The sequence below is a fragment of the Pocillopora verrucosa genome, chromosome 2, assembly GCF_036669915.1.
Source record: "Pocillopora verrucosa isolate sample1 chromosome 2, ASM3666991v2, whole genome shotgun sequence".
Lineage (NCBI taxonomy): Eukaryota > Metazoa > Cnidaria > Anthozoa > Scleractinia > Pocilloporidae > Pocillopora > Pocillopora verrucosa.
The window spans coordinates 13,678,364-13,688,229 of NC_089313.1; the positions used below are offsets into that span (position 1 = coordinate 13,678,364).

General features: G+C 37.1%; 2 pseudogenes; one reads left to right on the plus strand and one right to left on the minus strand.

Annotated features, from left to right (window-relative positions):
- Positions 1–108: 108 nt before the first annotated feature.
- Positions 109–1,245, plus strand: LOC131788878 (uncharacterized; annotated as a pseudogene).
- Positions 1,246–2,368: 1,123 nt separating this feature from the next.
- On the minus strand, positions 2,369–9,659 carry LOC131788890 (uncharacterized; annotated as a pseudogene).
- Between the last annotated feature and the right edge of the window lie 207 nt (positions 9,660–9,866).

The window sequence follows — 9,866 nt, forward strand, 5'->3', positions numbered from 1 at the left end:
TTCGTCGATTATGGCGTTATACTCAGGCCATAATCCAATATTCTGCATGAATTACTGTTTTGCTGTATGTCGTTCTATAGACTAGGTTAGTGCAGAATATCAAAATATATGCTGTACGTAGTTTAGTAGATATTTGTTTTCTGCACGTTCTCGATTTGGTATTCTTATTGCGTTATACAATTAGGTGTTTCAGTTACGCGATACGCGTTAATTGTGTGTCGTATATATAGCTGTTGTCAGTTAGTGATCTTCCTGCGGGTCTGCTAACGCCACACGCTTCTCCGCTGTTCTTTTATTTTTATGCTGTGGATTTTATTTTCATGCTGTTGTGTGTTCCCCTTTTTTCATTGTGGTGGTTTTGGTCATTTAAGCTTGACATGCACAAAACCTGCGGACACTTCAAAGAGTAGCGCTCGCCGTGATTGACTAGATGGCGCTTTGTTGACCTCTGATGATGCTGATGCCCAGCAAGTTGAGTGTGATTTTTTAGATTTATTGTCTTCCTGTAGCGACGAATTTAGTGTTAAAGGCGGTAGCAATGGCGTCAAAGGTCACTTGTATTCCTCCTTAACTTCTGGGTTGAAGTTGCCCGGGATTGTAGAATGCCCTACTAGTCACCCCCTTGTTAAGTCATCCTTAGAGGGCGCTACAAGGAAACTTGCGCTTCCCGTTCAGCCCAAAGAGCCTTTATCCGTCAACACAGTTTGTAGAATCGCTGATCATTATATTTCTAGTAGTTCTCTCGCTGTTATTCGTTTTCTTTTCATTGTCTTGGTTGGCTTCGCTGGGTTTTACCGTATGGGCGAAATACGTTCTTTGTCCATTAAAGATGTCTCTATTTGCAGTGAATACATGTCAGTTTTCATTCCGAAACGCGAGAATGATCAGTATAGGGAGGGGCATACATCCCTCCTAGCAAGGTCTCATTAGGCTACTTGCCCGGTTTCTATTACCGAGAGGTTACTTAAGCTTCTTCCTTTATCTACTGAGTCATCCTACCCCCTCGTTGGACGAATTGTTAAATCTAAGATTAAGGAGTATTTTCATGCTACTAAAGGCGTTTCATACACGACGCTCAGAGAGGAACTTAGGAAATACGTTAAGCCATTTGTAGATGACATCGCTAGTTATGGCACGCATAGTATCAAGTCTGGCGCCGCTTCAAATCCTGCGTGTAGGAGTATTTCCGCTGATCTGCTGAACATAGACGCCGGCTGGAAATGTGCCATTTCAAAGAACAGATAGCAGACAGAGGAGAATAAAGAAGAAAACTTAATTGGGGGACTTCAAGTTGATCCAATACCAAATTCTCCAAATTGAAACCATAAGTATTTTATGGCAGACAGTAGGGAGAATTACTTATGAGATCTTGGGAGTTAAAGAGTTAAAGCAGTTCTCCTGTTCTTACTTTTGAGTTCTCGTTGTTCAGTGATGATAATAACCATTGTTCTGATTGGCTTTAGTGATTACTTTGGTTTTGTTTGTCGACACTCAACGCAGAGCACTCTAAGTGAGTGACTGACTCCACTGACACCTAATTTCCCGTATCTTCATTTGGCCGCGCGAACAATCGACCCCATAGGGCATGGGCTCAATATCAGGTGACTCACTCGAGAGTTTGCTTTACCAGAAATACTTCTAATAAGACTGAACAGTGGATTGGTTCCAACAGTCTTTTATTTTAGCATGACTATTAGGGTTTACAGAAGCAGTAAATATAATTGTAGTGTTACAATGCTTAGTACAACTGTTGGCTTTTGATGGAGAGTTTAAAATTTTTTTGTTTTTTCTTTCCGATAAATGCGATTAAAATAACTTGGCGAAGTGCAATATAAACTTGTGAACTGAACATATTGCTTTTAGGTTAGGTACTTAGAGTAAAGTAGTTTTTCTTGGTCGGGCTCGTTGGAGCACGCTTGATTAACCGTAGTTCAACTTCCCAGCATTTTTCACTTAAAGCCTTAATAAAATAAAAAGTGGTCCACTTCACAGTCTCTCAACCATTATGTCTATGTGGGGTCCTACGTAAATAAGTACACAGTTCCTTAAAACGAATAATCACGTCTTAAAACTTTGTGACTAGCCAGCAAGGATCCAAGGAAAACAAGTTTTTTGAATTCCAGTCATCTTAATTCCTGTCAAATAAACATAAAAGCTTTGTTTCACACATTCCGCTGTTTCTCAGAAGAGAAATAAACGCCCTGTTTTGAAAAAGCGCCCACCCTTGACTTGAAGTACCAGAAGGTTTTAAGTGCCCGGGCTCTAAATCGAAGCATTACGATAAGTAAAGACTGATTTGATGCACAGTAACTACGAAATGAGTAAATAGAGAATATTATTTTGGATACGCCGTTTTTATAGCGTTTCTTTAGATATCATAGTAATTTTTAAGAATTTGCAATTTTCTTAATCGGTGCACCACCACCGCTCCACCTTTCCTTCTGAAGATTGTTATAAACGGGGGTTCAAACAAATTCATACCCTCTGCCTTGTTCACATTGGCAGCCAACTTTTTGTTGTAGGCATTCACCTCATTATGGATTTTTTTCAAACAATCCCCCAGAAAATTCGAATGCACTCGACTTGAAATACGACATTTGAACTTATCCAAAAAAAACCTTACAAAATGATAAGCCGCTGGCGAGAGTTTCTTGCCACTCTTTTTGTATCGCAGCAAAAGGTCAGTCACGAACTCTGGGTCGTCGGTTGTTCCGAAGTCTAGCAATCCTTTTCTGTCTTCCTTTGGCACACGGGAACGACGGATCACTCGCATCGCGTTAAACATCCTCGACAGGTACTTGCTCATCTTCATCAAGCACTCCGCAACGGAAATGAGTTTACAGTGTTTGTACTCCATATTTGCCTCTCCCCAGTTTTCAATCATGGACACCCACAGGTCGTAAGTTGATAGCGGCGTGTAATACTGACATGTGGGGATTGCATTCATCTAAAGGCCCTGTACTACATGCCGAATGGCGCCTCGGGTATGAAATACCTCCGCAGCGTAGAGGAGGGCCTTGGCGAGGTAGTCTGCGAAAGATCATCATGATTGTACATAACTATCAATTCAAGCCTACATGTAGATGATACCAAATTCTCGGGGTCCTATTTTTTACACTAAAATTCATCAAAACGCGCTTTGCGGGAAGTGGCACTTATTTTTTTCATTTTTCACCGGTACTCTTTGTACCACTGACAAAAATGCAAAAGTTAAAGTCTATTTAGTCGCTCACATCATCGATGGGAAGTGTCAAATGGACTTGGGAAGTTTAGTTTCGTAATGAATTAAGTACTAGTGGGACATTTGGTGCATTTTGAATTGTTTTTCCACATTTCTTTCATTAATCATAACCACTACAATTTCCTCAAATGTTATTGGTGCATTAGCTGCTTTATTATTCAATAATCATTCTGTACAGTTGTAATTAATCGGACAAGGTAATCGGACAGTTGGCTGTAATCAGACACCTGTAATTGGACAGTTGAAGCAGCAAATCATACTAAAACCACTCAGCTAAATTCAGCAATCAAAATAACCATAGTAACAACCCTTATCCTAAAACTTTCCAAAATGGAGGATTTTTGTACTTTAGAAATTGTCTCTACTAAAGATGTTTGTCCTAAATGTATTTGATTTTTTCGGAAACTGTAAAGGTTATGATTAACTGGTAGGAGGAATTCGAGTCGTCCAATTCTGTCTGTAATCATACTCGTGATTGACAAATCGGACGTCCGTATGATTACAGACCAAATTGGACTCCACTCGTTCCTATTACCATAATAAAATGCTATATAGATCTCTAGTCTGTCCAATCTCTAATTACCTGTTGATGTTATGTGGTAACTTCCTGTTTTCCCTTGTGACATGCTTTGCAAGTACTCCTGGTACTTCTTATTGTGGGCTAATCTGAAGTCAACCAATTTCGTATCCATTTGTCTCAAATCCAGCTGCGTGTTCATTTTTTCAAATTCTTCAAGCCAGTAATGCAACAATTTCTTGGCTTTTTTATCTTTTATTTCGTCAATAGCTCCTTTCTTCATTACTTTAAAGGAACCTTCGTTGTACTTGAAGACCTTGTAATAAGCACTGGCCAATTCTTGCATTTTGTACCGCCCCATTTGCTCAAGATTGTGAAGATCGGAAATAAAAGAGCGGGGAAGGTTGGGAAACATCTTAGGCATGGCGAACTCCAGAGTGAAGGCGTAAACATTTGTGTCAAATACAAGTTCCGATGGTATTTTAAATTTATCTTCAAAATACCTATTAAATTCCTGAGTGACGTTTCCAGAATCTTTTCCAATAAGCCCGACGTCGTAGTCTGATTTGTAAGTGGCGCTACCATATGGTTTAGGAAAACACACTCCACCCTCGGGAATCTCCCAACTCTGTGAAATGCCGGTGTAATTGTCTCTCTTTTCCTTGCAAGCTGTTAACTTCTCCCCACTTACAAGCCAAAGAATGTGAGTAACTAAAAGATACCTAGCGGCTGTAATTTTAAGGAGTTTGTAGTTCTGATTTTTTGTCACTTTTTGTAAAAGTTCCCAAGGTGATTTGCCACGGTTTGGTTTAAATTTCAGAAAAAATTCCTCCGCCTTCTTTGCTAACGACTTGAAACTCTCGATTCCAAGACGACCCTCAAAGGAAGGTTGTTCCGTCCACATGTCAGCTACGGGGTGTTTCTTGAAGCCATAGTTTTGTATAATTTCATCCATCCAGATGATATCGTCTTCGGTAACTTTGGGGTCTTCGAATCTATAGCAAGGAAAAGATGTCTTGTTATAATAAAAAGAACGAGAAAGATAGCAACTTAAGAGCTCAGCAATGAAACAAATGTTTTTCCTCTGTCGGGAACGTGGAAAATATCTGAGTACTATAAGGAATCCAAGCTTGTGCACTGAATTTTGCCGAAGTTATATAAATCATTGCCCTTAAACTGAGGTATAGAAATATTTTTGATAGGTAAGCTTCATAATAATCACTGTTTCAAATCAAGTCACGATACTTTTGACCATGGTAATTGTGATAACGATTGATGCAAAATGAAGGCAGTACAAAATACGACAAGGTAATTGGAATTACCCTCAATCCGATGTGTTGCAGGAGCTAAGCTCCTGGTATATGCAATTAGTCGTATACCTTTCAGTAACGTTTATTCCATGGAGAGCCTCAATTTCGTCGTTTTTCGGCGGATCAATCGGCTGGTGTTCGACAGAATCTACCTCGAACATGGAAACTGGAAAGAGCTCGCTGTCGCAAACCTGTCATACAATATTGTATACACATTACATAAAACTCCTTTATTTGGCTTAGCTCTTTACACCCTTACGTCAGCAGATATATTCTCCATTCTGTTCTATATGCTTTTGCTATTACGCCGACAAGGAGAATTTAGTTAAAAATCAGGAGCTTTTCGAAATATTCAAGTTTGCGGTCATTCCGTAATTGCCGCGGCGAGCCTAATATTTGATTCAGAAGTGATACCTTAATGAGAATTTAGATGCTAGTCACTGGGCCCTCAGGGGTTAAAGCGTTACACGGGTGTAAGTTGCCAGACGAGGTACGGGTTCTTGAAGTCTTTAAAATAATATACAATTTTTTTTCTGGATAGCGTCTAGCTCAGAGTCGTGGATAGGGTGTGAATGTTAGCTTCAGGACTTGGCGTCGAAATCTGAGGGTGTAAATGGGAGGGCAGGGGGGCAAATGCTCTTCTTTCTTAATCAAATATCGATAATGGTCGACCATGTCAGTTAGTAGTTACTTGTCGCTTATCGGTTTTCAATTATTTATTTATTTTTTTGTGGAACCCGGGAGACTGAATATGTTATGTTGGTCCAGAATCATTTCGAACGCGAACGAGTGTCACTGTTTGGGGGAATTTCTCAAACGTTTTAGGCGAAGATCTTAGGTATATCTAGCTTTAATCTAACATAATGAGCTAGTAAACACACAGTTAGTGATTATTGTGCATATCCCCCAAATATAAAATTCAAAATTAATTTCTTAAAGAAAACCAATTATTCAACCTAGTTTGTCATTACTCACCACATGTCCTTGCACCAACATGAAAACCAGGATATTCAAAGAGGACATCATTTTAATACATCTGAAAATTCTAAAGCAAAAAGAAAAATGACCATAATAAGTTAAAGTTTATTTCAGTGCCTACGAGCAAAGGACTCACAGAGCGAGGAAACTTAAAATAAACGAGTTCGCAGACTTCTATGGGCTGCTCAATATGAAAATTACTTTATTTAAGACTTTGGGACTACCAATTAAACCTTGAGGTAAAAGTAAGCTAAAATAATGCAACAGCTATAACCTTTCTGCTGTAACCAAGCCATATCATATGGATTAACAGTCTTTACAGTTTAATAGTTTTCATATGATGACTAAAAGTTTTTCAAAAGTTAAAATTTTTTTCTTCCAACGGTTTTTTTGGCTCAAGTGTAGTTTTCTCTAAAAAAAAAATAATCGAAAATTAACGGGAAAGTTTCAAACGTATGTTTTGATTTGTTCTAAATGTCAATTCTAAAAACAGAGTGCCAAAGGTCATGATAATAAATCAGTGTTCATTGAATTGAATGATATCCGGACAGTGGCAAGAAGTATTCTGCGACACATTTTTTTTTTCCGATTTTATTTACTTCTTCGGCTTAACATTTGCTATAGATGTAAGGAAACTTTGTTCTAGTTTTTTCCTTTGTTACGATTAAAAAGAGTCTTCCTCCGACTAAGTCACAATCAGAAATTAATTAGGAAGTATCTAAAACAAATAACAATTGGCTTTGGTTAACAAAAGACCAACCTTGAACGACTCCTCGCGGATCAAAAGTTCGTGACTCAACTTTAGTGACCTCTGAAAAGCTTCAAACTGAATTTGGTAATGAGTTTTTCTTAACCCACCTTTTTTATTGGCACTTTGCTTTTCTATTGAGAAGATTTTCTTCGTCGTGCCATAGATCCTTGGTTATAGCAAGACAAAATATGTCAGCTATTTTCTTGGTTATAGATATCCAACCTCAAAATTCTTGTTACGTTTTGTGTTTTTTTTAACTCACTGCCGGTATTTTTCCGGCTAAGGGTAACCCGGTTTCATTTCAGCTAATTACATTCACAATCGACAAGAAATTGTTAAAGTAATTCCTATGATTTATCGTCATTGTAGTAAGTAAATGCTCGCAGTTTCAGAGGATTAACTTGAAAAAAAGCTATGACTCTTCAATCAATCTCTCTCCTTAAGCCCTAAATTATAGCCCCCTGATAAGAGGCCATACTGAGTTTTAAAAAAATGCGGTGCTTTTTTTCTGATTAGCGATTTTCTTTGAAAACTTGTATCCTACCTTTAGATTTGAAGTAGTTGCTTAGGAGACCAAGACTCAAAGCTCTAATTTTACGATGAAAAAATTTGGTTTGAGTCCAATACTGTTTACTTTCTGAAAGTTGAGTGAGACTTGTGAAGGGCAAAAACTACGCTTGATATTCATAGCCTTAACTTGACTGGCCACCAGCTGATGTTTAATTATTAACAGAGATATTTGGTTGTTTAAGTGCTTTTTTTTTTCTAGTGTACCTGGCTAATGGATTTTATGCTTTATCTCATTTGTGTCGATTTAATTGTTCTGCGTTTTATTGTAGTTCTTTCCTAAAATTATGATCGCTTGCGTGAGATAAATTTCACCGAGAATTCACCGCTTCTATCTTGAAAATTAAACCAGCCCATCAACACGATGGCAAATAAGAGGTGACATCATAATTATAATGGTCATTGTCATTCATTTTTAAAGCAAGAGCTAGCGTTCGGGTGCAAAATGTTAAGGTCCAAACTTTTTCTTTGTTTAACATTTTTCGGACAATTTTTATTTACCTTTGTTTCATAAGACGCCGATGACAAGACTTATAGAACGATAACGACAAAACGTGTTTTTTCTACAGCTACTGACAAGATGTGCAACTGAGAGGGAAGCAATTAACTGGTTTTTCAAGCGTTAAGAGAAGCTAAGAACAAGTTAATTGACTACGTTTTATGATCAAACTCTGAACAACCAGTCGAGGTTTGTTTCTTTCCCTTTCTTTCAGCTCATGACCAAGAAACTAATATAAGTTGAGATCAAAATCTTATTGAACAAAAGCTTTATCCTTTCATGACAAAACGTAACACTTTTGTAGACGATTTAAGACTCCTCTTTCATTGTTTGACCATAACAACCATTGCTAATTGTATGTAAGTAGAGACACTAAAAAGCGTCTGAGAACCATTCAATGTTTCCACCGGTACTGCCACGAGTTTGTAGTTGTACCAGGTGTACCTTTAAAAGGTTAAAAGCTTGTCAAAGAACTTCATTTGAAAGCATTATGGTTAATTAGCAAAGCGAATAGTTAATTGTTGGATGATTTTTTTTAGCTTTCGTTCCACCGCGTGACAGAATCACTTAGTCCACATTAGTTATATGAGCTGACCAAAATAGGTAGACTGATCACAAACTTACTTAAAACAATTTTCATTTTCACAGCATTGATAATATTCTACTAATGAAATTTTAGAAATTGTCAGTATTCTTTAAGGACCTTAACTAATAAAACATACGATTTTCTGAGCTATGCCACAAGTCTTGATTAGTCAACTCCAATTTTCTTTTGATTTCAATTTACGTTTTTGTCGTCAAATGAGATCAGTCAGTTGATAATTTGCGATTTGTTTCATCCAGGTCTCTTTCAGAAAATTATACTAACCTACTCCTTAAGGGTGTTGCTATGGAAATCTTCTTTTCTCAGCGGTCTAAAAGACTACAAACTGTAAAGAACAATTATTATTCATTAGATTTTAATGACCTCCAAAAAGTCAATATTTTTTCTGGCTCACGATTGTTTTCGACACCTATTGTTTTAAGTTTACTTGCCGGACAATCTTGGCGGCTGTATTTAGTATTTATTACATTTAATGTCTTTTATGAGGAAAACTGAAATAAAACTTAGTTTATTACATTTCTTCATGTTTGGAACAGTCAAGGAAAATCTTAATTCTGGTAATTCACGATAAGAAACCAACAGGGTTGTTTCTAATTGTATCTAGTTTGGTCGAGTTCGCAATACTTAAATTTAACTATCAATACCTGAAATGTTAGAAACATTTTGTAACATATATATCTCCTCTGACTCACCACTTATTTTTTTCTACCTTTTTGGAGATAGTAATAATCTTTTTCTCAACGGTCTAAACAGACTACAAAAACTTAAAAGGGAAAACATTATCCATTAAATTTTAATGACGTCCTAAAGGGCAATATTTTCTGGCTCACGATTTTTTACGACACCTATTGTTTTAAGTTAACGTTTACTTAGCGGAAAAAATTAGAAGCGGTATTTAGTATTCATAACATTTAATGACAGTTTATGGAAAACTGAGTGAAAAGTTAGTTTTTGACATTTTCTTGTTTTGCACGATCAAAGAAACTCTTCATTCTAATTATTCACAATAAGAAACCAACAGGGACGTTTCTAAACTATGCGGGTAGCTCGGGATTCGGTCGACTTCGCAACATTTAAGTTAGATCAACCGATTCCTGGAAAGTTACAAACATTCTGTAACATATATATTTCCTCTCACCCCCGATTTTACTCTTTACTTCCTCTTGACTTTTCAGTAAAGTCTACTTTTTAAAATTATCAGTGTTTATTAAAGAATTATTTACTTTGACTCAAAATCTTTTACTCACCTTTTGATTTGACGCACTCTTAGAAGGGCAGTGAATCAAAGCACCAATATCTCGTGTGTGCTCTTTTTCGAAAGTTAAATGAAGCCTTAAAGCAGAAAGGACGACTGAGATTGACAGATAAAAAAAAAGTGATCTTACAACAACTCAGACGT